At 39.9% G+C, this 27,508-nt stretch overlaps 1 protein-coding gene across 2 annotated transcripts in view; it reads left to right on the top strand.

The window, feature by feature from the left end:
- The first annotated feature begins 433 nt into the window (after positions 1 to 433).
- Positions 434 to 27,508, top strand: part of SINHCAF (SIN3-HDAC complex associated factor) — a 45,737-nt gene continuing 18,662 nt past the window's right edge. The window contains exon 1 of one of the 2 annotated variants that reach the window (XM_036758660.1): positions 434 to 717. The gene's annotated coding sequence lies outside the window, so the exon portion shown is untranslated. Of the gene's footprint in view, positions 718 to 2,618; positions 2,780 to 27,508 lie in introns of those variants that run through there. The other variant, XM_036758662.1, reaches the window with a different exon arrangement.

The raw sequence follows: 27,508 nt of genomic DNA, 5'->3' as shown, positions 1-27,508 counted from the left end.
CACTAAAAAGAAAAGAAGGGCAAAAATCTATGCCCCAAAACAGAAAAGGGTAAGGAAAACCGAGCGAAGGTGAGTGAGAACACCTTTAGGTTCAGACCCGCTTCCTCATCATCTTGGACCTCAAGCTTACAGCAGGTGTGGGAGCCCGGCAAAAATGCAGCTTTTGGGGGAGAAAAAAAGGAATTGTTCAGCCACACGTCAAAAAAAAGTCATTTTTTTCTCAATAAATTTCACGAAGAACTTCTTGAACGTACTGCGCTTCCATGTACCGTGCATTATGTTCTTCCCTGCTCCGCCTCTTCCCCCGTGGGGGCGTTTGTTTACGTGACGTCTCTGCTGTAGTAAGCAGCCCCCGCCCTCTTCTCGGTTTGGTCCTGCCCGCCATGTTTCCCGCGCGGCGCGTCTCCCCTTAAAAGGACAATAGAGGCTACGGGGGCGCGCGGGACCGCTTGGGCTTCCACCCTCTATCACTCTTGTGTGCGCAAGAGCTCACATGCAAATGAGTTCGATTCAAGAGAATTTTGTCCCGGGAACAGCGCGTGCGCAAAGGGAAATCGAAATCTACACCTTCCCGGCCCGAGGTAACAACTGCTGAATTGCAGTAGACAATTTTTCCAGACCAAGAGGAGCAAGCGAAGGAAGACGTGGGCCCGGTTGACTTGTAGAGCACACCGCACCTCACACTCGTTATCGAGCTTGGAGAGTTGCTCTAGGAAGGTGAGTAACTCTTATCCTTACCGTTTAGTAAAAACTGTTTCTCGAGGCAGTTCGAAATTTTCTTTTCCACTCCACCCGCCTGCTCTAGACACTCTCCCCTATTCAGGAAGTTTTGTCTCGGAGTTGGCTCTGCCGGGAGCGCTGCTTTAATTTAATACTAAATCTTCCAGTTTGACATACACGTGTTTTATGTGTCCATAGTACTTGCTTTTGTTGTAAGGCAAACTAAAAAAACTGGAAGAGAAAAGTAAAGCGTGCAAATAATTGAGTGGTAACTGGAATTAACAGACTCACTTTGAAGGTGACAATGACTTTTTCCAACCACAGCGTTTGCTTGGATAAAACAAACCAGTCAACTAAAAAGCCCGTTTTCCTCAACTTAATTACTAAATAATCTGGGAGAGGTCCCATACCCAGTCTTGGGCTTGCTACTGGAGTTGTTGAAAGGCTTTGAGGTCGTTAAGCCTTTAGGCACCCCACCTCCACCCCAGTTTCGAGCACGTGTCTTAGTTTGTATGTGTGGAAATTATATGCATTTGGCCTGGAAAACATTGTTTGCTTTTGAGAGTTGGTATGGGATAGTTTTAAAATTGGACCTTTTCCCCCTAATTGAACAGAATAGTAGTTAGCACGCGGCGTGGCGTTATTTGCTAAACTCTGGAGAGCTGTGGATGCGACAATGAGACAGAACACGCGGCCGTTTAAAAATAGCTCTAAATCCAAACCTGAATTCTCCTTGGAATATCCCCCCAACGTTCCATGTTCCAGTATTTACTTGCTGCATTTGTTTTGTTACAAATTATTCACTTGTAGCTTTGATCTGGACAAACGACAAGGCTCCATTACCTAAGGTTTATCTGGGACATTATTTTTCTGCAGTTTAAAATGGTAATTTAAACCCAAGTTGACTTTGAGATGAAGGGAGTTCAGTTGACCTAACAATTCAAGTGAACCCGAAAAGGGACTCATTTTCCATCTAAAACCTGACATGACACGTGCTCCAAGCTGCACTTGTGTTTTTTAGTTTTTAATGTTAGTTGTGGTATGCAAAACCTTTTAGTAATTTAGTGTTTGGTGATGATCCCTTCTTCACATAACAGTGTGATTTTCTTTTTAGTTTTAATTTTAATTTTTTTTGGTGATGGCGTCTTGCTAGTTTAAAAAGCAGAGTGAAAGTCTTAACTATCAGCTTCTTTGCTAGATTGTCCTGATATTTCTATCAACAATGTTACAAAACTTTGATTAAATTTCTTCCCTTCCCAGGGAAGGTGAACGAGGACAAGGGACAGGGGGGCTTGTGTCCTTCCATAGGCGTCCCCATTCTCTCCGCACTCCCCCCCCCCACCTTCTCCCTCCCCCCCCAGCGAAAACAATCCGACATCTCAGATGCTGCACGTAGGCAGAGCCTGGCTGGACAGAAAACAAAGAGGGCTGCATGTGCTCGTGCTCCTGGGTGCAAGATCCAGCCAGGGAGGGCGAAGGGAGCGGGTTCTGGTTCGGGCTGTTCTGCTGGAGTTGAAGGCTAGTTTCTGAAAGGGTTTTTGTTCCCCCACCCTCTCGTGGGGAAACTTTGGCTGCACACACTACTTATTCTAAGGTGCCATACTGGGTGCATGAAGGAGTAGGCGTGTGGCTTTACTTTCAGGCAGGGAGGAAGGAAGCTTTCCAGCCCTCCGTTTAAATATAACTCCAGGAGCTAGCAGACTCTAGAAGCGGCGAAGGTTATGTTTGGGTTTCCGTTCATACCTTTTAAAAAGGTTCTTTTAGATTGTTACCATTGCTTTGTCGGATCTCTGTGCGTGTGTGTATGGGAGGTCTGTTGATTTGCCTTTGAAGTCGAACTGTTGCCATGTTTGAATTACGTCAGGGTAAAGCCATGAGGAGGAACAAGTCTTAGCAGCGCAGCACAGCACAGCCAGTACAGTGTGGAAGATGAAGGAACTGCCTGTTGGACTCCATGAGCACGGATGCCAGAGTGGGGTTTGGAGTGGCTAGGGCACTGGACTAGAATCGGCTCTTGGGGAAAGATAACATGAAGTTAACTCAAATTCGGAGCTAAAAGGTGAGGAGAGGCGACCTAGAGAGAGGAATTTTACTCTTCCCTCTTCGGGCTCTTGGAGAAAGGGCTGAAGAGTAACTTTAAATTCCTAGGATTTTTTAAAATTCAAATACAGGGACATTATGGCTTTTATATATGTGCAGATTTTTCTACTGAGCTGTCCCCTTCTCCACCAGATACGTTGAAATCTATTACCTAATTAATAAGAGTTACGTAGAAAGGAAAGTTCAGAGTGTAATAAAGGAGGATGGAGAAGTGTATTTAGTTGCTGTTACTGACTTTCCAGCCCTCTTTGTCTTTATACACATATATACATCTGTGTTTGCCACTACTACCTCATCATATAACCAGGAGGAAGTTTAATAGTTCTCACTGTTGCTGCTCTAGGGAAGTGAGTACTGGAACTGAATTCTATTTTGTGCGCGCGCGCGTGCGTGCGTGTGTGTGTGTGTGTGTGTGTGTGTGTGTGTGTATTTGTATACACCAGGGGAAACCATGGAACTGAATTCTACGCGTGTGTACATATACCAGGGGGAGACCATGACTGGAAGGTTGACATTTTTATTTAGGTTGGATTTAAGGAGGACGACTAAAAGTTTTAATAAGACTCTACTGTGTTTCTTTGTTTTTATTTTCTTCCTCTGCCTTCTAGCCTCCTGCATTTTCTTGAGCACCCAGGAGATTAGAAGATTGTTAATAGCATTATTTGCCCTTAAAAAGACAAAGCTACCTAAGTGATTTCCCCCGCCTTCCTAAAAGTATTTGCCTTGGGTGAGATTACCGTGATTTCTTTCTCTTGCCACGCCCTCAGTTATTGACTTTTCCCCCCAAGAGGGAATGGAAAATACCTGTTCGTATTGATGAAGAGAAATTTTCAGAAATTGGTTGTAATTAGATTGGTTTATTTTGTAAGATTGGATGTACTTAGGTTGACTACTCCCTTATCTAACTTAAACTCTCGAGTATTTTTTTAGAATGTTTTTCTGAAGAGCCTCAGCTTAACGATGAATAGAAAACTTGGCTTCAGAGCCGGGAAGAACTGGCTTTTAAGCCCCACCGTTTATGCATAATTAATTGACTGTGTGACTTTGGGCCAGTAGCTTCCCTGTATTCCAGGCAACTCTCTTACATCTGTAAGTTGCATGAATAGTGTGGACCTAAAAATGGGTAGAGTATAGGCTCCGTATTATCTGTCGTTATTAAAATTTTGGGGCTAGCCAAGCTTGTGTCAGTTTGGTTATCATGAAAGGTGATTTGGAATCCATGAAAGTGGGTGCCGATAGATAAGATCTCTTGTTTTTTTTCCAGTTTTTGTGAGCTGCTGCTGATTGAACTCCTTATCGTTCTCTTTTCCTTCTTAAATTTTCCTTTTAATTTAGTTTTTATGTGTGACCCTGGGCACAACTTTAAAGACGGTTTTTTGGTTGTTTTTTTTTTTTCCAGTTTTCGTGGGTGAACTACAGCCTAGACCTCTTAAAGCAGCACCAAGTCAGCTTGCTTTTTTCTAGATGTTCCTGATTTTCTTTTTGTTCCAAGTTTGACCAAGATGGTTTCAGAAATGGTTCTGAATGTTATTTGGTTAATGTGCCTGTAAATAGATTTAAAATACATTGTGAGCTTTTAATTGTTAGGTTATTTTCACTTATCTTTATATGTTACTTGGTCAGCTAAAGCAGAGGTGTCAAACAACTAGACAACAACACTCCAAATTAAAATGTGTAATTGGGAGATATAAATTGTAATTGGGAAACAAAATAAAAATGCAATTAAAACATAGATAATGTTAGTAGTTTTATACTGTATGTAGCCCACAGGGATCCTTATGTATGGTTTAGCCACCCCTATTTTTATTTGAGTTGACATCACCAAGGTCCAAAATCCCATGTTTAATAACAGATTTCTGTAATGTGGTATAGTAGAGTCTGAAAGCCTGAGTTATAGTCCTGGCTCTGCCTTGAACTCATGTGACTTTGAAAAGGTTGCCTTTACATTTCTAGGCCTGTTTCCTTATGTAAAATGAGAGGGTAGTACTACACTGAAGGTTCTTACTACTGTAAAAGTCTGTGAAATTGACTTGGAAATATCATTTAAGTAAATTTCATGAAACACTTTATCTTTGACAAGATAACTTGAGTGATATTACTTTCATATTTACTTGGAGCACATAGCAACAGAAACCTAGCACAGTTTTTACTACTTTATTAATTGGGGTAATTTCTGAATTTTGTTTTAGTGTGATTTGGTAACAGTTAATGGAAACTAGAACTAAATTCTAGAACTTGGCACTTGATTTTTTAGAAAAAATAAGTAGACTTTTATATTGAACTAGTTTCTTAATCCTGTCCAGGTTAAGTGGAGGGTTTAACTTGCTGCTCTTCTAGGCTGTTCACTCTTTTTAAGGTGTGTAACTTTTAGTCTATCCTTAGAAAGATAAGACTTTGGAAGTTGGTTCGAAAAAACTTTTACAAGACAGATTTGTACCAAAAAGCCAGTTTAATAACTCATAGTGGGCAATGTTGACTTATGGTAGGCTGGTTAGGGAAGTGTGGGTGTGTGCGTGTGCACGTATGTGTGTACACATACATACATACATAGTCACAGTGAGGAAAATGTCTGTATATAATATGCCACTTGTCACTTTTGCCAACTTTCAATCTATCACGAGATATACTTTATTAAATTCCAAATATGCTATGAACTGTGCTGGGTTCTGTGACTATAAAGACAAAAAAAGTTATAGTCATTGTCCCCAAGGAGCCTACATTCTTACCTATTTTTGTAACATGTACCCTTATAAACTGGTCCATTTCCAATCTTCTTACACATCGTTCCCTTCCATAAACTCTAAGGTCTAGCCACACTGACCTACTTGACTGTTACTCAGACTTTTCCAGTGCCTTTGTGCTGGCTCTCTCCTATGAAATGGTTTCTCCTCCTCCTCTTCAAGACTCAGCTCCATCAACATGACATCATCTTTCTGTAGAAGGCCTTTCCTAGGTCCTTATCTGCTAGTGGCTTTCTTTCTCAGGTTATGTTTTATCCACTCTTTATATGTATCTTGTAGATACATACATGTTTTCTACTCCATTCAAATGTAAGCTTCTTGAGAGCAGAGATTATTTTTATTTTTTGTTTTTTAACTCCAACATTATTAATGGTAAGCGCTTAATAAGGGCTTGTTGATACCTTATAAAAATGTATACACTTTTCTTGAAGCTTGTGTTGGAAAGACTGTCAACAACTCTGTGCTTCAATTAGTCTTTCTCCTTCTTTGAATTTTTGTTTACATTTTAAAAAAATATCCAGGAGAGAGCCTCTCACAGGCGCCAGACATAATCTTTTAGTACTTTGTGACATAGTTTCTGATAGCTTTGAAAATTAGGGTTTTGTCTTATTCTTTTTTTCCACTTTCCTCTGTATCTACAACCTTTAGGTGATGAAAGCAAACTAGAATTACATCTCATCAAAAAGAAAACAGCCAGATTTCAAAGACAGTTTCTTTGCTTTGTAAGCCAGCATGCCATCTGATGTGCTACATATCAGAAAGTACTAATGTTTGATAACATGGTATTGTACATGACAATTTCCAGATTTGTTTGGCGAGTCCTCTATTAAAAAGTTTTGATTTGGCTTACAGCTTTTGGTGAACTTTATTTACTTACCAAAAACACATAACATGTGTAAATAATAAAGGGGAAATCTTTTTTCACTAGTCAATGTAAAAACATTTAGTCAAATTCCTATTTTAGGGTAATATTCCGGTTCAGTTTAACACACTGATGAAACCATAAAGTACCCACTTTCCCTGGAAAGGTAAGAACAGATTCAACTGAAGAAAAAAAGCACATATCTATCAAAATAAGAGAAAAAACTTTGCCCACATTCTTGTTGGGGACACAGTTTTTTTTTCCAGTCATATTTCTCCAAGTAATTAAATTCCACAGTGAGGATGACAGCATATTTGTCTGAAAGTAAAGACCCAGACGTTCACCAACTAGATAGCACTATTCATGATGTATAGGAGAGAGGCATTTTTGTGGTCTACAAACCTTTGGCCTCTGATTTCTTTTTCTTTATCCTTTTACAATTCTTGAATTATCCTTTTTCTTTATCTTTGCATCTTTTCACAAGTATGCCTTGCCCCATTTATTTCTCACCTTTCCCACCTTTGCATTGAAGTCACCAAGGATCAGAGAGTAGGTTGGCTTAATTTGAAGAGTTTTGGTGACTTCATAGAATTTTTCTATTTCTTCATTCTCAGCAACTGATAATAGCGTATTATCTATGTTTATTTTCATGGTGTAGTGTCTTTGAAAATACTTCTCATCAGTACCATATTGTAAAATGACCCCAGGAAAACTATTTCTTGCTCAGCCTTTGGATGTAGTGAAAAATAAATTTGTAAAGTCTTTATTGATAGCTTCCCATGAATGTCCTTTCTAAAATATGCCCAGAACTGAAGGTAATATTCTTGATGAGATCTAACTAGGGTAGAACAATAAGATTGTCAATTCCTTCAAGGTGCCTGTTATGCCTCTTTTAAATATAGCCTAAGTTTGTAGAAGCTTTTTGTGGGGCTTCCATACCACTTTGTTGGTTGGTATTGAGTTGGTAGTACTAAAATCTCCAGATCTTTTTTCAAACAAATCAATATGTGGCTATATCTCTCCTTATCTTGTTTTTGTGAAGTCAGGCTTAGTTGTTGTTGGTTTTAAGGTAAGTGTTTTTGCATTTATTCGAATTGAATTTTGCCTTAAAAGCTTCATCACATTCTGGCCTTTCAAGGCCTTTTTGGATGCTTTATCTGTGACATAGTTTTAGCTTTTCTTCCTAACTTTGTGTTATCTGGAAATATAAATGTACTAACTATGATTTTTTTTTCTTAAGTCACTGATAAAAATGTTAAATGGCCCTTTGTGGAGCTTAGGCTCCCTGGAACACTCCAGTAGTTAACTTTCAAAATGACAACAAACCATTAATTGCCATTCTTTGGGTCCAACTGTTGAGCCAGTTCTAATTCTTACTGACCTTTACTGTTGTCTCACCTACATCTCTCCATCTTATCCATAAGAATAGCATAAGAGATCTTGTCAGATGCTTTACTAAAATCCACATAAACTATGTCTGTGTCATTTTGCTGATCTACCAGGTTGGGGATGGAAAAATGAGGTTACTCTGGTATAAAGCCATGAAGGCTTGTTGTAGCCCCCTTCCCTTTCCTAGATGTTGCCTAACCATTAAAACCTTAAACCTTAACCTTAAAAAAAAAATCTAGAATTTGGTAAGGAAGTCATTGGTTTTAGAGAATCCCATCTCTTTCTCCTTTTGAAAGTGGGACATTTCATTATTCTCCAGTCCTGCTCTCCCATTCTTCACAATCTTTTTTTTTTAATGTTGGTCTTGGTGGTACCTGTCTTTATTATAATTTTTTTAGAATAGATTTTTATTGGTATCTTTTGTTTCTGGGTGAGAACCCAGATTTTTTTCCTTATATCTTTCCCTCTCTATTCTTCCAGAAAAAGAACAAAAAAAAAATTCAGCAAAACTCATCAACACATCCAAAAATCCTGACTTTATGTACAGTATCCCAAATAGATGGAATTCCTCCCCCATTTGCTTCTGTAAAGGGGAGGGAAGTGTCTTCCTATATCTCTTCTTTGAGTTCTTGCCCTTTATACTAACATTCAGTTTTGATGGTCTTTTGGTTGTTGCTTTTTACCATTTACGTTATTGCAGTCAATTGTGTATGTTGCTTTCCTTTGCATCAGTTCCTGTGTCTTTTCATGCTTTTCTGTATTCATCATATTTATTGTTTCTGACAGCATAATAATATTCCATTATATTCATGTACTACAATTTTTTGGACCATTTCTCAATTGATAGATATCCACTTTGTTGCCACAAAGAAAGCTACTTGGAAGTATAGTTATGGAACTTTTTGGTCAGTAACCTCTTTAAGATGATACATTTCTAGCAGCAGAATCTCTGGGTTAAAGAATGTGAACATTTTAGCTACTCTATTTACATATTTCCAAAATGCTTTCCAGAGCAGTCCTACCAATTCACAGCTCCACCCACCATAATACATTAGTGGGGCCTGTCTTATCAAACTGTCCAATTTTTGACTATTACCTTTTGTCATCTTTGCCAGTTAGCTGAGTGAGATGTAAAAGCTCTGGATAGTTTTGATTTGCAGCTTTCTTCTTAGTGATTAAGAAAGTTTTTTAAAGTGTTCTTTAAATAGCTTACAGTTCTTGGGAGAATTGTTTCCAGTCTTTTAAAGATCAGTAACTGTAGCTTACCCATTACATCTGCTACTGCTTTGTGGGCCATATACTATAGTTCCTTGGGCCTGACAGTTATCAAATGATAAATGATCACGGGTTTCAGCTTCCTTTTTGTTTTGTTTTTGTCCCTCCAATCCAAATGATTCTCCTTATCAGAGTAAAATGAAGCAAAATAAGATTAGTGGCCCTGCTTTTTTTTTCCTGTTATCATAATCCCTTCTACTCTCAGAAGTGGTCCTATGCCATTCTTTAACCTCCTCCTTTCCCCACTATGACTAAAACCAAACCAAACCACTTAGTTGTCCTTACTCTTCATTATGAGGCTTAGCACTCCTGACATTTTTCCTGCTTTTGTATTTAATCTCCATTGCTGATCCGTCTTTCTATTTTCTGTATTTTTTTAAAAACCAGATCTTTAATCACTGTCAGCACCTGCTCTGCAAACTAGAGGCATCATAGGGAGAAGTTAAGCCATTTGCCATATATAGCCATCTATGGTTGGAGGCAGGACTTACCAAGTCAAATCAAATTTCATTCCTATTATTACTTGCCAGGCACTATGCTTAGTGCTGGAGATACAAAGAAAGGCCAAAAAAAAAGTCCCTGCTGTTAAGGTTCACAGTCTAATCAAAGCGAAAATATATGTATAACAATGTAGAAATAAAATATAACCAGAATAAATTGGATATGGTCTCAGAGGGAAGGCACTGACATTAAGAGGGACCAGCAAAGGCTTCTCTTTTAAAAAAAAAAATTTCCCCACTTATAGTATTTAATTTTTTCTAACTGCATGTAAGATAGTTTTCAACAATCATTTTTATGAGATTTTGAGTTACAAATTTTTACTCTCTCCCTCCCCACCCCCTTCCCCAATGTGGCAAGCAGTCTGATAAAGGCTATACATATACAATCATTAAATATATTTCCACATTAGTCATGTTGTGAAAGAAGAATCAGAACTAAAGTGAAAGACTACAAGAAAGGAAAAAAAGAGAGAAAATAGTATGACTCCATCTGCATTCAGACTCCATAGTTCTTTCTCTGGATGTGGATAGCATTTTCCATCATGAGTCTTTTGGAATTGTCTTAGACGATTGTGTTGCTGAGAAGAGCTAAATCTATCAAAGTTGGTCATCACACAGAGTTGCTGTTACTGTGTACAGTGTTCTCCTGGTTCTGCTCACTTCACTCAGCATCAGTTCATGCAAGTCTTTCCAGGTTTTTCTGGAATCTGCCTGCTCATCAATTCTTATAGAACAATAGTACTCCATTACATTCATGTACCACAACTTTTTTAGCCATTCCCCATTGATGGGCATGTCCTCAATTTCCAATTCTTTGCCACCACAAAGGGAGCTGCTATAAATATTTTTCTTTTTTATGATCTCTTTGGGATACAGACCCAGCAGTGGTATTGCTGGATCAAAGGATATGCAGAGTTTTATAGCCTTTTAGGCATAGTTAGGAAAGACTCCTTGCAGAAAGTGAGACTTTAGCTGAGACTTGCAAGAAGGCAGAGATGAAGAGGAAGAGAATTACAGGCATGGGGGACAGATAGTGAAAATGCCAGGAATTTATAGGGTAGTGTCTTGTGTGAGGAATAGTAAGAAAGTTGATGTCACTAGATCATAGAGTATGGAAGAGAGTAAGGGGACTGGAAAGGTAGGAAGGAGCCAAGTTATAAAGGACTTTGACAGAGGATCATATTTTTTTTTAATTTAAATTTATTTATTTAACATATTTGGTTTTCAGCATTGATTTTCACAACAGTTTGAATTACAGATTTTCTCCCCATTTCTACCTTTCCCCCCCACTCCAAGATGGTATATATTCTGGTTGCCCTGTTCCCCAGTCAGCCCTCCCCTCTATCAGATCCCCCTCCCCTCTCATCCCCTTTTCCCTTCCTTTCTTGTAGGGCAAGATAAATTTCTATGCCCCATTGCCTGTGTATCTTATTTTTCAGTTGCATGCAAAAACTTTTTTTTTGTTGTTTTTGAACATCTGTTTTTAAAACTTTGAGTTCCAAATTCTCTCCCCTCTTCCCTTCCCACCCACCCTCCCTAAGAAGTTGAGCAATTCAACCTAGGCCACACATGTATCATTATGTATAATCCTTCCACAATACTCATGTTGTGAAAGGCTAACTACATTTTGCTCCTTCCCGACCCATCCCGCTTTATTGAATTTTCTCCCTTGACCCTGTCCCCTTTCCAAAGTGTTTGTTTTGATTACCTCCACCCCCATCTGCCCTCCCCTCCTTCATCCACCCCCCTTTTATTTTTTTTTTTATCTTCCTCCCTCTTCTTTCCTGTGGGGTAAGATACCCAACTGAGTATGTATGGTATTCCCTCCTCAGGCCAAATTTGATGAGAGCAAGATTCACTCATTCCCCCCCTCACCTGCCCTCTCGCCTCCTCCCACAGAACTGCTTCCTCTTGCCACCTTTATGCGAGATAATCCACCCCATTTTATCTCTCTTTGTCTCCCTCTCTCAGTATGTTGCTCTCTCATCCCTTAATTTCATTTTATTTCTTTTAGATATCTTCCCTTCATCTTCAACTCACCCTGTGTCTGCTCTCTCTTTTTTACATACATACATATATATGTAAAAACACACACATATATATACATACATACACATACATACATATACACATAGATATATACATACATACACATTCACTTATATATATACATAAACATATATATATGCATATTCCCTTCAACTACCCTAATACTGAGGTCTCATGAATCATACACATCATCTTTCCATGTAGGAATGTAAACAAAACAGTTCAACTTTAGTAAGTCCCTTTCAATTTCCGTTTCTTGATTACCTTTTCATGCTTCTCTTGATTCTTGTGTTTGAAAGTCAGATTTTCTATTCAGTTCTGGTCTTTTCACTGAGAAAGCTTGAAAGTCCATATTTTGCCTTGGAACATGATACTCAGTTTTGCTGGGTAGGTGATTCTAGGTTTTAATCCTAGCTCCATTGACCTCCGGAATATCGTATCCCAAGCCCTTCGATCTCTTAATGTAGAAGCTGCCAGATCTTGGGTTATTCTGATTGAGTTTCCACAATACTCAAATTGTTTCTTTCTGGCTGCTTGCAGTATTTTCTCCTTGATCTGGGAGCTCTGGAATTTGGCGACAATATTCCTAGGAGATTTCTTTTTGGGATCTATGTGAGGAGGCGATCGATGGATTCTTTCAATTTCTATTTTGCCCTGTGGCTCTAGAATATCAGGGCAGTTCTCCTTGATAATTTCTTGAAAGATGATATCTAGGCTTTTTTTTTGATCATGGCTTTCAGGTAGTCCAATAATTTTTAAATTCTCTCTCCTGGATCTATTTTCCAGGTCAGTGGTTTTTCCAAGGAGATATTTCACATTGTCTTCCATTTTTTCATTCCTTTGGTTCTGTTTTATAATATCCTGATTTCTCATAAAGTCACTAGGTTCCACTTGCTCCAATCTAATTTTTAAAGTAGTATTTTCTTCAGTGGTCTTTTGGACCTCCTTTTCCATTTGGGTAATTCAGCCTTTCAAGGCATTCTTCTCCTCATTGGCTTTTTGGAGCTCTTTTGCCATTTGAGTTAGTCTGTTTTTTAAGGTGTTGTTTTCTTCAGTGTATTTTTCAGTATTTTTTTGGGTCTTCTTTAGCAAGTCATTGACTTGTTTTTCATGGTTTTCTCGCATCCTTCTCATTTCTCTTCCCAATTTTTCCTCTACTTCTCTAACTTGCTTTTCCAAATCCTTTTTGAGTTCTTCTATGGCCTGGGGCCAGTTCATGTTTTTCTTGGAGGCTTTTGTTGTAGGCTCTATGACTTTGTTGTCTTCTTTAGGCTGTATGTTTTGGTCTTCTTTGTCACCAAAGAAAGAATCCAAAGTCTGAGACTGAATCTGGGTGTGCTTTCGCTGCCTGGCCCTATTCCCAACCAACTAACTTGACCCTTGAGTTTTTCAGTGGGGTATGACTGCTTGTAGACTAACGAGTTCTATGTTCCACGTTTGGGGGGGAGGTGCCAGCTCTGTCTCACCTGCACTACTCCTTCCCCAAGAACCCCCAGCCCGGGGAGGGCTTAGGTCTTCAACAGGCTGTGCACTCCTGCTCTGATCCGCCACTTAATTCCTCCCACCAGGTGGGCCTGGAGCGGGAAGTGACAACAGCTATAGCTGCCCCACCTCCGCTGCCCCCGGGGCTGGAAGCGGAACAGCGAACTCCTTCCACTCCCACAGCTTTTCCCACTAACCTTCTCCGCAGTCTTTGGTGTTTGTGGGTCGAGGGGTCTGGTAACTGCCGCAGCTCTCATATTCAGGGCGCTAGGGGCCCCATCCGCCCAACTCCAAGTTTGGTTGTTCTACGCCGCTCAGGCTGGGCTCTGCTCCACTCCGTTCCCAGCTCCCAGCTCCATGTGGAATAGACCTCACCCAGAGACCATCCAGGCTGTCCTGGGCTGGAGCCCTGCTTCCCTCTGCTGTTCCGTGGGTTCTGCCGTTCTAGAATTGGTTCAGAGCCATTTTTTTATAGGTTTTTGGAGGGACTCGGCAGGGAGCTCACACTAGTTCCTGCTTACCAGCTGCCATCTTGGCTCCGCCCCCGTTTAAAGTCAGGATCATATATTTGATCCTGGAAGAAAGCCATTGGTGTTGATTAAAAAGATGGCTGACATAGTCAGACTTACAGTTTAGGAAGATCATTTTGATGGCTGAGTGGAGGGTAGAGTGAAGTGGGAAAGACTTCAGTCAGAGAAACCAACCAGCAGACTTTTCACGTGGTCCAGATAAAAGGTGATGAAGACCTATACCAGAGTGGTATATTTTATTTTGCTCCAAGTCAGACTCTTTAAACTTCCTCTGTAACTACCTGTCTTTTAAAAATTTAAGTCTGTTTTTATGCATGATACTCTAGGCTAGACAATGGGTTTTTTCCCTTTATGATTGAAATTTATTTCTTTATGTCTTCAGCATTTCATTTTTGAGTTCTTACTCCCTCTCCTGGGCTGACTCTGTAGAATTTTGTGTCATAGGATGCTACATATCATTGAAATCTGAATTCTTAAAATGAGGATATGTTAGAATATGCCTATATAGCCTTCCCCTTCACTATCATAAACTCAGAGACTAGTTCCTCCATGTTGATAAAATCAGATGCAGAGGTTGAAATTATTTAAGGCAAGTCAAAATTTTATCCTTTCTACTTTAGGAATATAGAGAGATATTTAGCAGATACTACAGATAATTGAAGTCTTAGTTCACTATTATTATTCATGCATATTGCCAAGTAGTTCCTCTTTCTATCCTGGTAGTCTGAAATATTCTGATGACCCATTATTTCTGGTTGTAGTTCCCCTAAAACCTGCTCCTTCTTTTGACTTAATTAACAATAAATGTATTTAAATTTTAAAAAAGAGAAAGGAGTGGGGGAGAAACCTAGCAAAATCAATATAACCAAAAAAATCCAAAAATATAGGCAGTGTTCCACGCACATGGACACCCTTCTCCTCTACACACACATCTGCAGAGAAGGAGCGGGGTGGGGGGTGTGGTATCTTTTCATATGTCTTCTTGGGAGCCCTGCTTGTTCTTTCTAATTTCGCACCTAACTTTACTTGCATTATTAGTTCATAGACGTCTTTCCATGCTTCTTAATATTCATCACATTCATGATTTCTTACAGCACAGTAATTTTTCATTTCATTTATGGACAACAGTTTGTTTAGCCATTTCTGTATCTATGGTGAATCCACTTTGTTTTCACTTCTTCCCATCATAAAAAGCAAATTCCTCCCTTTACCTCCATTCAAGGATCTCTACAATCTGATGTCACCTCCCCTTTCAGTCTCATACCACATTTCAGTCTCTCAGCTTTATATTGTAAAATAGCCTGCTAGCATTAAAGTTAATCTACACTATGTGCTTGGCATTCACCATGCCTGGAACACTGATTTCCTGACTTTCTTCCTTTAAGAAGGCTCACTGTCCCCTTTATCTAGAATCCTTCCCTTCTTTTGCCTGTTGATCGGTCCTTTAAAGCTTAACTCCTCAAATACAATTCTGTAAGCGTTTATCCAGCATTTACTACGTGCTGTATTACCTATATAAGTAATTACAAATGAAACCAATTGGACTGAAATGTGGTTATCAGAATATTTTCAAAAGTTCACAGACCTCAGGTTAAGAACCTCTCCGCTCTATCCACTATCCAGTGAAATAGTTCTTTTAGAATTTTCAGCATGAAACACTTTTCTTAAATTAATCTTTTCTTTTTTTTTTCCTCCCAGGAAATTGAATGCTTTTCTCATATTGGAATTATTTTTTTTTTTGAGTTAAATTTTTTTGTAACATTTATTTTCTCCTCTTCAACCTTACCCTTGATTCACTAGTAAAATATAAAATCCTTTTAACAAATAAACATAGTCTAGCAAAAGAAATTTCTTGTATTGGCTGTGTCTAAAAACATATTTCGTTCTGCACCATGAGTCTGATTGACCTGTCTGATTGGTCTTCCAGAATCTTGGTTGGTCAAAGTTGTCTGTCTTTCCAGTGTTATATAATTGTTTTCCTGCTTACTTCGATTTGCATCATCCTTTCGTACAAGTCTTTTTTTTTGATTTTTGGTTTTTTTTTTCTGTTTTTTAAATTTATTTAATATATTTAGTTTTCAGCATTGATTTTCACAAAAGTTTGAATTACAAATTTTTTCCCCCATTTCTACCCTCCCCCCACTCCAAGATGGCGTATTTTCTGGTTGCCCCATTCCCCAGTCAGCCCTCCCATCTGTCACCCCACTCCCCTCCCCTTTTCCCTTCTCTTGTAGGGCAAGATAAATTTCTATGCCCCATTGCCTGTATATCTTATTTCCTAGTTGCTCGCAAAATTTTTTTTGTTTGTTTTTGAACATCTGTTTTTAAAACTTAGAGTTCCAAATTCTCTCCCCTCCCACCCACCCTCCCTAAGAAGGCAAACAATTCAACATAGGCCACATGCATATCATTATGTAAAACCCTTCCACAATACTCATGTTGTGAAAGATTAACTATGTTTTGCTCCTTCCTAACCTATCCCCCTTTATTGAATTTTCTCCCTTGACCCTGTCCCTTTTCAAAAGTGTTTGTTTTTGATTACCTCCTCCCCCCATCTGCCCTCCCTTCTATCATCCCCTTTTTTTATTTTCTTCCTCCTTCTTTCCTGTGGGGTAAGATACCCAATTGAGTGTGTATGGTATTCCCTCCTCAGGTCAAATCCAATGAGAGCAAGATTTACTCATTCTCCCTCACCTGCCCCCTCTTCCCTTCCTACAGAACCAATTTTTCTTGCCACTTTTATGCGAGATAATTTACCCCATTCTATCTCTCCCTTTCTCCCTCTCTCAATATATTCCTCTCTTATCCCTTAAATTGATTTTATTTTTTTAGATATCCCTTCATATTCAACTCACCCTGTGCCCTTTGTGTGTGTGTGTACCTACGTATATACATACATAGACACATACATATGTATATATATGTATACACATATATACGCATATTCCTTTCAGATACAATGATATTGAGGTCTCATGAATCATACACATCATCTTTCTATGTAGGAATGTAAACAAAACAGTTCAACTTTAGTAAGTCGCTTATGATTTCTCTTACTTGTTTACCTTTTCATGCTTCTCTTGATTATTGTGTTTGAAAGTCAGATTTTCTATTCAGCTCTGGTCTTTTCACTGAGAAAGCTTGAAAGTCCTCTATTTTATTGAAAATCCGTATTTTGCCTTGGAGCATGATACTCAGTTTTGCAGGGTAGGTGATTCTTGGTTTACATCCTAGCTCCATTGACCTCCGGAATATCATATTCCAAGCCCTTCGGTCCCTTAATGTGGAAGCTGCCAGATCCTGTGTTATCCTGATTGTTTTTCCACAATATTTAAATTGTTTCTTTCTGGCTGCTTGCAGTATTTTCTCCTTGATCTGGGAGCTCTGGAATTTGGAGACAATATTCCTAGGAGTTTTCTTTTTGGGATCTATTTGAGGAGGTGATCTGTGGATTCTTTCAATTTTTATTTTACCCTCTGGCTCTAGAATATCAGGGCAATTCTCCTTGATAATTTCTTGAAAGATGATATCTAGGCTCTTTTGTTGATCATGGCTTTCAGGTAGTCCAATAATTTTTAAATTCTCTCTCCTGGATCTGTTTTCTAGGTCAGTGGTTTTTCCAGTGAGATATTTCACATTGCCTTCCATTTTTTCCTTCCTTTGGTTCTGTTTTATAATATCCTGATTTCTCATAAAGTCACTAGCTTCCACTTGCTCCAGTCTAATTTTATTTTATTTTATTTTATTTTGCTTTTTTTGGCAGGGCAATCAGGGTTAAGAGACTTGCCCAAGGTCACACAGCTAGTACATGTATCAAGTGTCTGAGGCCCGATTTGAACTCAGGTCCTCCTGACTCCAGGACTGGTGCTCTACTCACTGCGCCACCTAGCTGCCCTCCAGTCTAATTTTTAAGGTAGTATTTTCTTCAGTAGTCTTTTGGACCTCCTTTTCCATTTGGCTAATTTTGCCTTTCAAGGCATTCTTCTCCTCATTGGCTTTTTGGAGCTCTTTTGCCATTTGAGTTAGTCTGTTTTTTAAAGTGTTTTCTTCAGTATTTTTTTCAGTATTTTTTGTGGTCTCCTTTAGCAAGTCATTGACTTGTTTTTCATGGTTTTCTTGCATCACTCTCATTTCTTGTCCCAATTTTTCCTCTACTTCTCTAACTTGCTTTTCCAACTCCTTTTTGAGCTCTTCCATGGCCTGAGACCAGTTCATGTTTTTCTTGGAGGCTTTTGGTGTAGGCTCTTGCACTTTGTTGACTTCTTCAGGGTGTATGGTTTGGTTTTCTTTGTCACCAAAGAAAGATTCCAAAGTCTGAGATTGAATCTGGGTGCGTTTTCGCTGCCTGGTCATGTTCCCAGCCAACTTACTTGACCCTTGAGTTTTTCGTGGGGGTATGACTGCTTGTGGAGCAAAGAGTACTTTGTTCCAAGCTTGAGGAGGTGCACCGTTGATTTCAGAGCTATTTGTATGTAGTCAGCTCTGCCACCCCAGCATTCCTCCTTCCTCAAGAACCACCAACCCTGACCGGACTGGACCTGAGGGCAAGTCTTCAGCAGGCTCTTCACTCCTGCTCTGATCCTCCACTTAATTCCTCCCACCACGTGGGCCTGGGGCTGGAAGTAACTGCAGCTGTAGTTCTGTAGCTGCACCTCCACCACTGCCCCTGGGGCAGTGGCCGAAGCTGGAACTCTGTCCCCCCACAGCTTTTCCCACTAACCTTCTCTGTTGTCTTTGGTGTTTGTGGGTTGAGAAGTCTGGTAACTGCCACAGCTCAGTGATTCAGGGTGCTAGGCCCTGTTCTGCCCGGCTCCTGGTCTGGCTGGTCCTGCTGCCTCCCACACTAAGCTCTGCTCCCCTCTACTCCGTGCTCGATAGACCTCATCCAGTGACCATCCAGGCTGTCCTGGGCTGGATCCCTGCTTCCCTCTGCTATTTTGTAGGTTCTGCAGTTCTAGAATTTGTTCAGAGCCATTTTTTATAGGTTTTTGGAGGGACGTGGTGGGGAGCTCACGCAAGTCCCTGCTTTCCAGCTGCCATCTTGGCTCCACTGAAAAAAATCCTTTTGTACAAGTCTTGCCAGATTTCTCTGAAACCATCACTTACTGCTGTTCTCTTCAGTTCTGTCCCCCTTCCATTCTGGTTCTCACACACTGGGCTCTCCTTATATACAGTCCTAGTCATTGGCTAGAACTCAGGTCTCTGGCTGAATTCACTGTTGACTAGAACTCAGTGCACATACCATTGGCTCTGGTCTTAGCAACCCCCCTTAGGGCCTGAGGGCTTCAAGCCCAAATCAGCTTAGAACCTGGTAAGTAGAGGCTCTAGGCTACTTACAAATAAAGATATAATTAAGCTTTCCTACCTGAGACCTGTTGAATGGATGAGGAAAATCTTTGATCACACTAAATACTACCACAACCTGAGTCACACCTTTCTCACCAGTGTACTTCAGTGTCTTTATAAAGAGAGTTCTTCTTAGGTTCAGACTCAAAGGTCTCTCTGCTAATTTCCCCACATTAGCTTATAGTTAGTAATCAAGTTTGGCAAAAAAGTAAGATACAATAACTTAAGTAAGCACTCTGCACTCTGTAAAAACTCCTGTTGCTCCACCTGTGTTTCAGCTACAGTCTTTCTATTGGCTGCTCCTCTCCCTTTATAAATCAACCAACAGGCATCTATTTCGTGTTTACTATGTGCTAGGCACTGACTCTACACTCTCCTTTACCACTTTCTGTTTACTTGTCAGCTGTTCTCTTCTCCCTACCTAGCTGTTCCTTCTTGTTGAATATCCTGTGAGTATCATACTTTGGATACTTGGATGGAACATTTCTTTTTACCAGTGCAGACTAATTATCTCTATACTTGCCTGTGTGATTCTTGTCCGCAGAGGATCTGTGCAATGCATTGGAGACCTTCTGCTGGTTCATTTGATATCTCTAGGGTACTGCTGTATAGCGTTGTCCATCTGTTGTCTCTCATTTTCACCACCTTCTGGTCATAAATGTGTTTATATTTTATGCTACTTCTTTTACTCAAATCATTGTTGGTAAATAGAGAGGATCTAGTGTGAACTTTGTATTCATTCACATTTGTAGTTTCAGATGCTGTCAGACTCTGCCTGTACTGGATTCTAGAAGGAATGGGATTTCATTGTGTTAAAGTTTCAATAAACTTTAGAAACCATCTAGTCAGAGTCACCATTTTGCAGATAAGTAAATTGAACAACAGGGAAAAAAAACCCTCAGGTAGGTCCTGGAGTTCAAGCCCTTTTCTTTCCAAATGCTTTCTCTCCCTCCCCAGTGGTGGGGGAGGGGGGAGGGCAGTTCCTACTGGTCTGATTGCTTCTTCTCAATCTCCTCATCTAAGTCACACCCACTAAACTAGGTAACCCACAGTCTTTCCTAGGCCCTCTAGCATAGTGCTTGGCACATAGTAGGTGCTACATAAATGATTACTGGTATAGTAATTCATTTAAATTTAATTATCATCTCTCCCTTCCTTATCTCCCTGCCTCCCTTACAATAGGAAGCCTTTCCCAATCCCTCCCAATTTGGGTGCCTTCCCTCTGTTCTATTTATCCTGTATAGAGCTTGTTTGTACTTAGTTCTTGTCCTCCTCATTAGATTGAGAGCTCCTCTAGTGCAAGGACTGTCTGTTGTTCCCCAGCACTTAGCACAATGCCTGGCACATAGTAGGCACTTAAATGCTTATTGACTGCCCGGCTGGTGTTTGCAGTTTATCAAGAATTTTATTTTCATGAAAACAAATGCAGCCACCCTAGAAGATTGTGTGTGTAATAATACGTTTTCCTCTCACTTTTAAATCTTTATTACAAAGGCAGTCTTCCTGGGGAGGTGAAGAGAGTGTTATAAATAAAGGTAATACGAAAACAAAAGTTAGAATTGAAAAAATAAATTAAAAAAATAAAATAAATGAAGGGCTAGAGCTCAGGGGGAAGAATGCAGAGAATGGTTAAAGAAAAGATGCCTAAGAAAGGGATTCAGTCAGGCACAGGTCAGGAAGGAATTCACCCAACTTCAGGTTCACAGCCTCTTGATATTCTCATTCTCTTGGACGTTAAAAATTATGCTGTGTTTTCTTAAGAGTTTGTGATATCCAGGGCCCCTGGGACCATAGCTCTAGAGCTGGAAAGGATTTTATAGGTCAATCTAGTAAGTCTGATGCCCTCATTTTACAGAAGAGGATACAGAGGCCCACAGAAGCAGAGGCAGGTTGTGAACCCGAGTTCCCTTGACCCCTAAATACCCATGTTGGGGCATGTGTTGAACAAATACTGGAAAGTTGAGATGAGCCTAAAGAAGAATGAAGAAATAATCAGAAGCAGTTATCTTCTCTTTTCTACTGTCACTGCTACTGTCTTAGTGCAGTCACTTATTACTCTTTTTTATTATTAAATCAATTTATTCATTTTTAGTTTACAACATTCAGCTCCATAAGCTTTTGATTTCCAGATTTTCTCTTCCTCCCCCCCCCCCAAGATAGTATGCAATCCAATATAGGCTCTACATATACCTTCACATTAAACATGTTTTCACATTAGTCATATTGTAGAGGAGAATTATAACCAATGGAAATGAACCATGAGAAAGGAGAAACAACCCCCCCACCCCCCAAAAAAAGAGAAAGAGCTCAAATAGTTTGCTTCAATCTGCATTCAAACTCTGTAATTCTTTCTCTGAATGCGGATAGCTTTCACTTATTACTCTTAACTGAGTTTTTTTGTTCCTTTTCCATACATTTCACTGCTGTTGCAGTAATTGACTCCTTATGTCTTGGCTTTCAAAGACTTTGACCAGCTGACTGCTGGTTGTTTTTCTAATATTATTTCACTACCCCCTTGCACATATCCTATTCTTCAGGCAAACTGGACTACTAGCCATTCTCTAGTTTAAGGACTCTGCTTTGCATTTGCCGGGAAGAGTCTCTCTCTTTTCCCTTCATAGTTCTGCGTTTCGATAGGCGTAGATGCCACATTCTCTACACTCCCTAATTTCTTCCACTATCATTCATCTCCATACCATTACAGGGTAGAAGTGATCAAGTGATCTCTGCTGTCCCTTGTCTCTTACCAAACCTGTTTTGATATCTTTTTCCTTTATTCTTTTAATTTTATAACTTGTATTATTAGTTATTTGTTGACTCCTGACAAACCTTACCTCACTCCCCCATTTGTAAATTCCATAAGGGCTTGTTGCTTTTTTTCCCCATCTTTATCCCCAGTACTTCATATAGGGCACCTCGTATAGCTGTTGAATTTGATGACGCTTGACTTTAATATAGCATATTTACATACTTATTACATTACAACAACCCTGTAAAAAAACTACTACAGGTATTAATATCCTTAGTTTATAGGAGACTTGATGTTCTGAGATCTTGGTTCAAGTGACATGCCTTCCAAATGGTGAAGTGGCTGGTGTTGGGTTTGGAGTCAGCTAGACCTGAGTCTAGCAGGATTCAAATCTAATCTTCCTGGCTCTGAATCCATTAGTTCAGCTAGCTATGCCATGCTGCCTCTTATGAGAGAGGAAGAAATCACTCATGCTTCAAAATGTGTTCTGGTACTGAAAGAAATACTGCCCACTAAGCTATTCATAATTATACCCTATCTTTTTGGAGCTTTCATTGTAAGCCACTGTGAAAATGCTCAGTTCTGATGTTGGAGGTTGGAGTGTGCATACCCTTTGTTAGACTGGGTACTTTTACAGGAGACTAGAACACAATTCATTTATTTCCGAAGTGCTTTTTTTTTTAAATTTGATTTTATTTTTATTGATATCAACCCTTTACATTCAACTCACCCTGTGCCCTCTGTCTGTATATAAAAGTATATTCCCTTCAGCTACCCTACTAGTGAGGTCTCATGAATTATATACATCATCTTTCCATGTAGGAATGTAAACAAAACAGTTCAACTTTATTAAAGCCATTATGATTTCTCTTTCTTGTTTACCTTTTCATGCTTCTCTTGATTCTTGTATTTGAAAGTCAGATTTTCTATTCAGCTGTGGTCTTTTCACTGAGAAAGCTGGAAAGTCCTCTATTTTATTGAAAATCCATATTTTGCCTTACAGCATGATTCTCAGTTTTGCAGGGTAGGTGATTCTTGGTTTTAATCCTAGCTCCATTGACCTCCGGAATATTGTATTTCAAGCCCTTCAGTCTCTTAATGTAGAAGCTGCTAGATCTTGTGTTATCCTTAACTCAAATTGTTTCTTTCTGGCTGCTTGCAGTATTTTCTCCTTGACCTGGGAGCTCTGGAATTTGGTGACAATATTCCTAGGAGTTTTCTTTTTGGGATCTTTTTCTGGAGGTGATCTGTGGATTCTTTCAATTTCTATTTTACCCTCTGGCTCTAGAATAGCAGGGCAGTTCTCCTTGATCATTCCTTGAAAGATGATATCTAGGCTCTTTTTTTGATCATGGCTTTCAGGTAGTCCAGTAATTTTTAAATTATCTTTCCTGGATCTATTTTCAAGGTCAGTGGTTTTTCCAGTGGGATATTTCACATTGTCTTCTACTTTTTCATTCCTTTGATTCTGTTTTATAATATCTTGATTTCTCATCAAGTCACTAGCTTCCACTTGCTCCAATGTAATTTTTAAGGTAGTATTTTCTTCAGTGGTCTTTTGGACCTCCTTTTCCATTTGGCTAATTCTGCCTTTCAAGGCATTCTTCTCCTTATTGGCTTTTTGGAGCTCTTTTGCCATTTGAGTTAGTCTATTTTTTAAGGTGTTGTTTTCTTCAGTATTTTTTGGGTTTCTTTAGCAAGTCATTGACTTGCTAAAGTTTTTCATGGTTTTTCATTTCCAAGTTTTTCCCCAAGTTTTTCATGGTTTTCTTGCATCCCTCTCATTTCTCTTCCCAAGTTTTCCTCTACTTCTCTAACTTGCTTTTCCAAATCTTTTTTGAGTTCTTCCATGGCCAGTTGATGTTTTTCTTGGAGGCTTTTGATGTAGGCTCTTTGACTTTGTTGACTTCTGGCTGTATGTTTTGGTCTTCTTTGTCACCAAAGAAAGATTCCAGAGTCTGAGTCTGAATCTGAGACTGTTTTCACTGCCTGTTCGTGTTCCCAGCCAACTACTTGACCCTTGAGTTTTTCGTTGGGGTATGACTGCTTGTAGAGTAGAGAGTACTTTGTCCCAAGCTTGAGGGGCTGCACTGTTGTTTTCAGAGCTATTTCTGCACAGCAAGCTCTGCCACACCAGTGCTTCTCCTCACCCAAGAACCGCCAATCCAGACTGAGACTCAGATCTAAGCAGGCTCTGCATTCCCACTTAATTCCTCCTACTGAGTGGGCCTGGGGCCAGAAGCAACTGCAGCTGTAGTTCTGTAGCTGTACCTCCCCCGCTGCCCCTGGGGCAGTGGCTGAACTGTGAACTCTTTTCACTCTGTCCCCACAGCTTTTCCTACTAACCTTCTCTGTTGTCTTCGGTGTTTGTGGGTTGAGAAATCTGGTAACTGCCACAGCTCACTGATTCAGGGCCCTAGGGCCTGTTCCACCCAGCTCCCAGTTTGGTTGGTCCTGGCATGGCCCACTCTGGGCTCTGCTCCCAGCTCCGTGCGATAGACCTTACCCAGTGACCATCCAGGCTGTCCTGGGCTGGAGCCCTGCTTCCCTCTGCTATTCCGTGGGTTCTACAGTTCTAGAAGTTATTCAGAGTCACTTTTATAGGTGTTTGGAGGGTCCTGGGGGAGAGCTTTAGGCAGGTCCCTGCTTTCCAGCCGCCATCTTGGCTCCACCCCCCTCCCAAGCGCTCTTAAGGAGGCCTTATTAGTTTGTGACATTTTAATATCATATAATTGAAAGTAATGTGTCACTAACTAAAAACCATCAAAGGTTGATTACCGATTTGAAGAAAATAGAAAATTTTTAAAAAGCTTCTACCCAAATAAAGTTGGAATTAGAAGTAAAACAGTAAAGTAAGGAAAACATTTGTCTCCTAGTTGGGTATACAACTACTTAGTTGGGCATACAAAGTATACAGGGTCCCAATACACTAAAAGGCAGTTTGAACCTCAGATCAGGGACAAATAGTTCGTAGGAACATTTGGAGTGGAGATGGTCTCTAAATTTTGCACATCTCATTTCTTTTGAGCTACTGCAATTCTGCTTCACTCATAGAGCACAGGCCCTTCTTTGATGCAGGCACACCATGCTGGAAGTCCTTAACCAATATCTTCCACGTCACCCTATTGATTCCAAAGTTTTGCAGAGAGACCTTGAGAGTGCCCGTGGATCGCTTCTTCTGACCACTACATGAACACCTGCCTTGTGTGAGTCCTCTGTAAAATAAGTCTTTTAGGCAAATGTGCATTTATATTTGGCATTTGAACAGTCGCCAGTCCATCTAGAATTGCTTTCAATGCAGTAGAGTTTGAATGCTTGGCAGTTCATCTTGAGAAAGGACTTCAGTGTCCAGTACCTTATCTTGCCAGGTGATCTTCAGAATATTCCTAAGACAATTCAAATGGAAGTGATTCTTTTTCCTGGCATGGCACTGGTATATTGTCTAGGTTTCACAGGCAGTATAACAATAGTGTACAACAGCTCTGTAGACCTTCAGTTTGGTAGGGAGTCTAATACTACTCTTTACTCCCATACTTTCCTTTGGAGCCTCCTAAACACTGAGCTAGCTCTGGCAATGTGTGAGTCAAACTAACTATCAGTGTGTACATCCCTGGAAAGTATACTGCCAAGGTAAGTGACTTAATCCGCAGTATTCAAAGTTTCTCCATTTGCTGATGGTTCTACATATGGATGGTGTGGTGCTGGCTGGTGGAGAAGCCTATGTTTTCTTGGTGTTAATTGTTAGGCCAAAATTAGCACAAGCAGCAGAAAATTGATTCACACTTTGTTGCATCTCAGCTGCTGCATTGAATGCACAGTTGTCTGAACAAAAAGTCATGCACCAACACTCCCTCCACTTTAGTATTGTAGCCTTTTTTGTTTTTGTAGCGTTTTCAAATTTAATAATTTACCGTCAGTGTGGTAGCTGACCTTGATGCTGTTTTCATCCTCTTTGAAGGCATCACTGAAAACATCATGGGAACAAGCACACAGTCCAGCTTCACTATATTGGTGTGAGAACATCCTCTATTTATCCAGAACCTGGACACTGAGGTGGGAGTGGGGGACTTACCAATTCAGAACATTTTGTATATATATTAGCATTGTATTGCTTAATTAGCTTTTTGATCCAGTTGAAGGATTCAGTGTTGAGTGGGTGCTTCCAAAAATACTTTAGAGCGGGGCTGGCAGGGCAGTTGGGGTTCAGTAACTTGCCCAAGGTCACACAGCTTGCGTGTCAAGTGTCTGAAGCTGAATTTGAACTCAGGTCCTCGGACTCCAGGGCCAGTGCTCTACTCACTGCTCCACCTAGCTGCCTCTTCCAAAAATATTTGGAAAACAAAAGTACTTACGTATAAATAATAGTAACCTTCCATCCTGACCATTTTAGTTCTCAGCTTGAGAAAAATTAATCAAGCTTTTAGTAGCCATCTACTTTATGCCTCAGGCATTATCCAGTGTGCCTGGATAATGGCCTTAATGGAGGAGGTGCCATTTCAGTTAATCTCTGAAGGAAACTGTAAACTCAAAGAGGTAAAATGTATAACCTTTCAGAGATAGTGAACAATTGTCTAATGCCAGATAAGATGGAATGTCCTATGTGAGCTGTTCTAACACTGAGAGCTTAAGAAAGGGATATCATGCTTTTGAAACTCTTTCTTGGGTCTTTGCTTCCAGGATTGGTTCATACTTTAAGGCACAAGTAATGAATGAAAATCTGGGAATTTGGGTTTTCTGGTGGCTTGTAGTATCCCACCTTATTGTAATGACAAGAATGTTTGTTTGCAAATGTAATATAAAATAAACTTCTGTATCCAAGACCACAGTGACTACTACTAGTGTGTGGATCAGAAGACCACCGACTCAAGTAAAAAAAAGAGGTTTCTCGAGTTAGGAAGAACAGAAGCTTTATTTGATCAAGTCTCGGGAGAGTTGGGCATCTCTCTCACTACCAAGGCAGAGTAGCAGTGATGAGGGAGGCGAGGACAAGAAGTTAAGCAGGGAGATATATACCCTTGTACAAACAATTCTAAGAAGTCACACCCCCAGAGGCTGGACCCCCATCTCCATTGGCAGGAGACAGGTGGCCTCACAGTCTAACCAGGAATAAAGCTACAGAATTACCTTATGGGGGAAATAGGTAGGGGGAGAGGGGAATACCATCTGATTTCCTCAAAATCATATGATTTACAGGAAAACGAAACTTAGGCTTGGTGAGATTCACATCCTAACTAAATTTTTAAGTACCAACTCTATTTTGAATGTTGCCCTGCCTGAGTTATTCATAGGGAAGCTTTCACAATCTCGTATTACACTCACAGCTGAGGTGACATCTATAAATCTAAAGAAGGAGGGGGAGAAAGACAATCCTAAAGGCTAAATAATCAGATTCCCACAGATTCAAATTCATCCCATTTCCCTTTTCTCTAAATATTGATTCTCAAACATTTTAGATATAAATACATACATACATACATGTATATATATTCCCTGTGAAGCCTTCACACTTTATTCTCTCACTACCTCACACACTAGGTTCCAGTGAAATTGGGAGTAGACATGATAGGTTCTGACACTTCATCTCCTTTTCCATTTACCTCTTCTCCCAATTATCTGTGTCTTTTGAGATTTGGTACCAACTTCAGAAGTATTTGCTTTTTAATGGCAACTCTGGGATGCCTAAATACCTTGTGTAAGTGAAAGAATAGATTACTCTTAATAGTGAAATTTCAGGCCTTGGAAGAGATGGTGTGGAGTGGGGAGAT

Source organism: Trichosurus vulpecula, chromosome 5, assembly GCF_011100635.1.
Source record: "Trichosurus vulpecula isolate mTriVul1 chromosome 5, mTriVul1.pri, whole genome shotgun sequence".
Taxonomy (NCBI): Eukaryota; Metazoa; Chordata; class Mammalia; order Diprotodontia; family Phalangeridae; genus Trichosurus; species Trichosurus vulpecula.
This window is presented reverse-complemented; position numbering and strand designations above follow the sequence as displayed.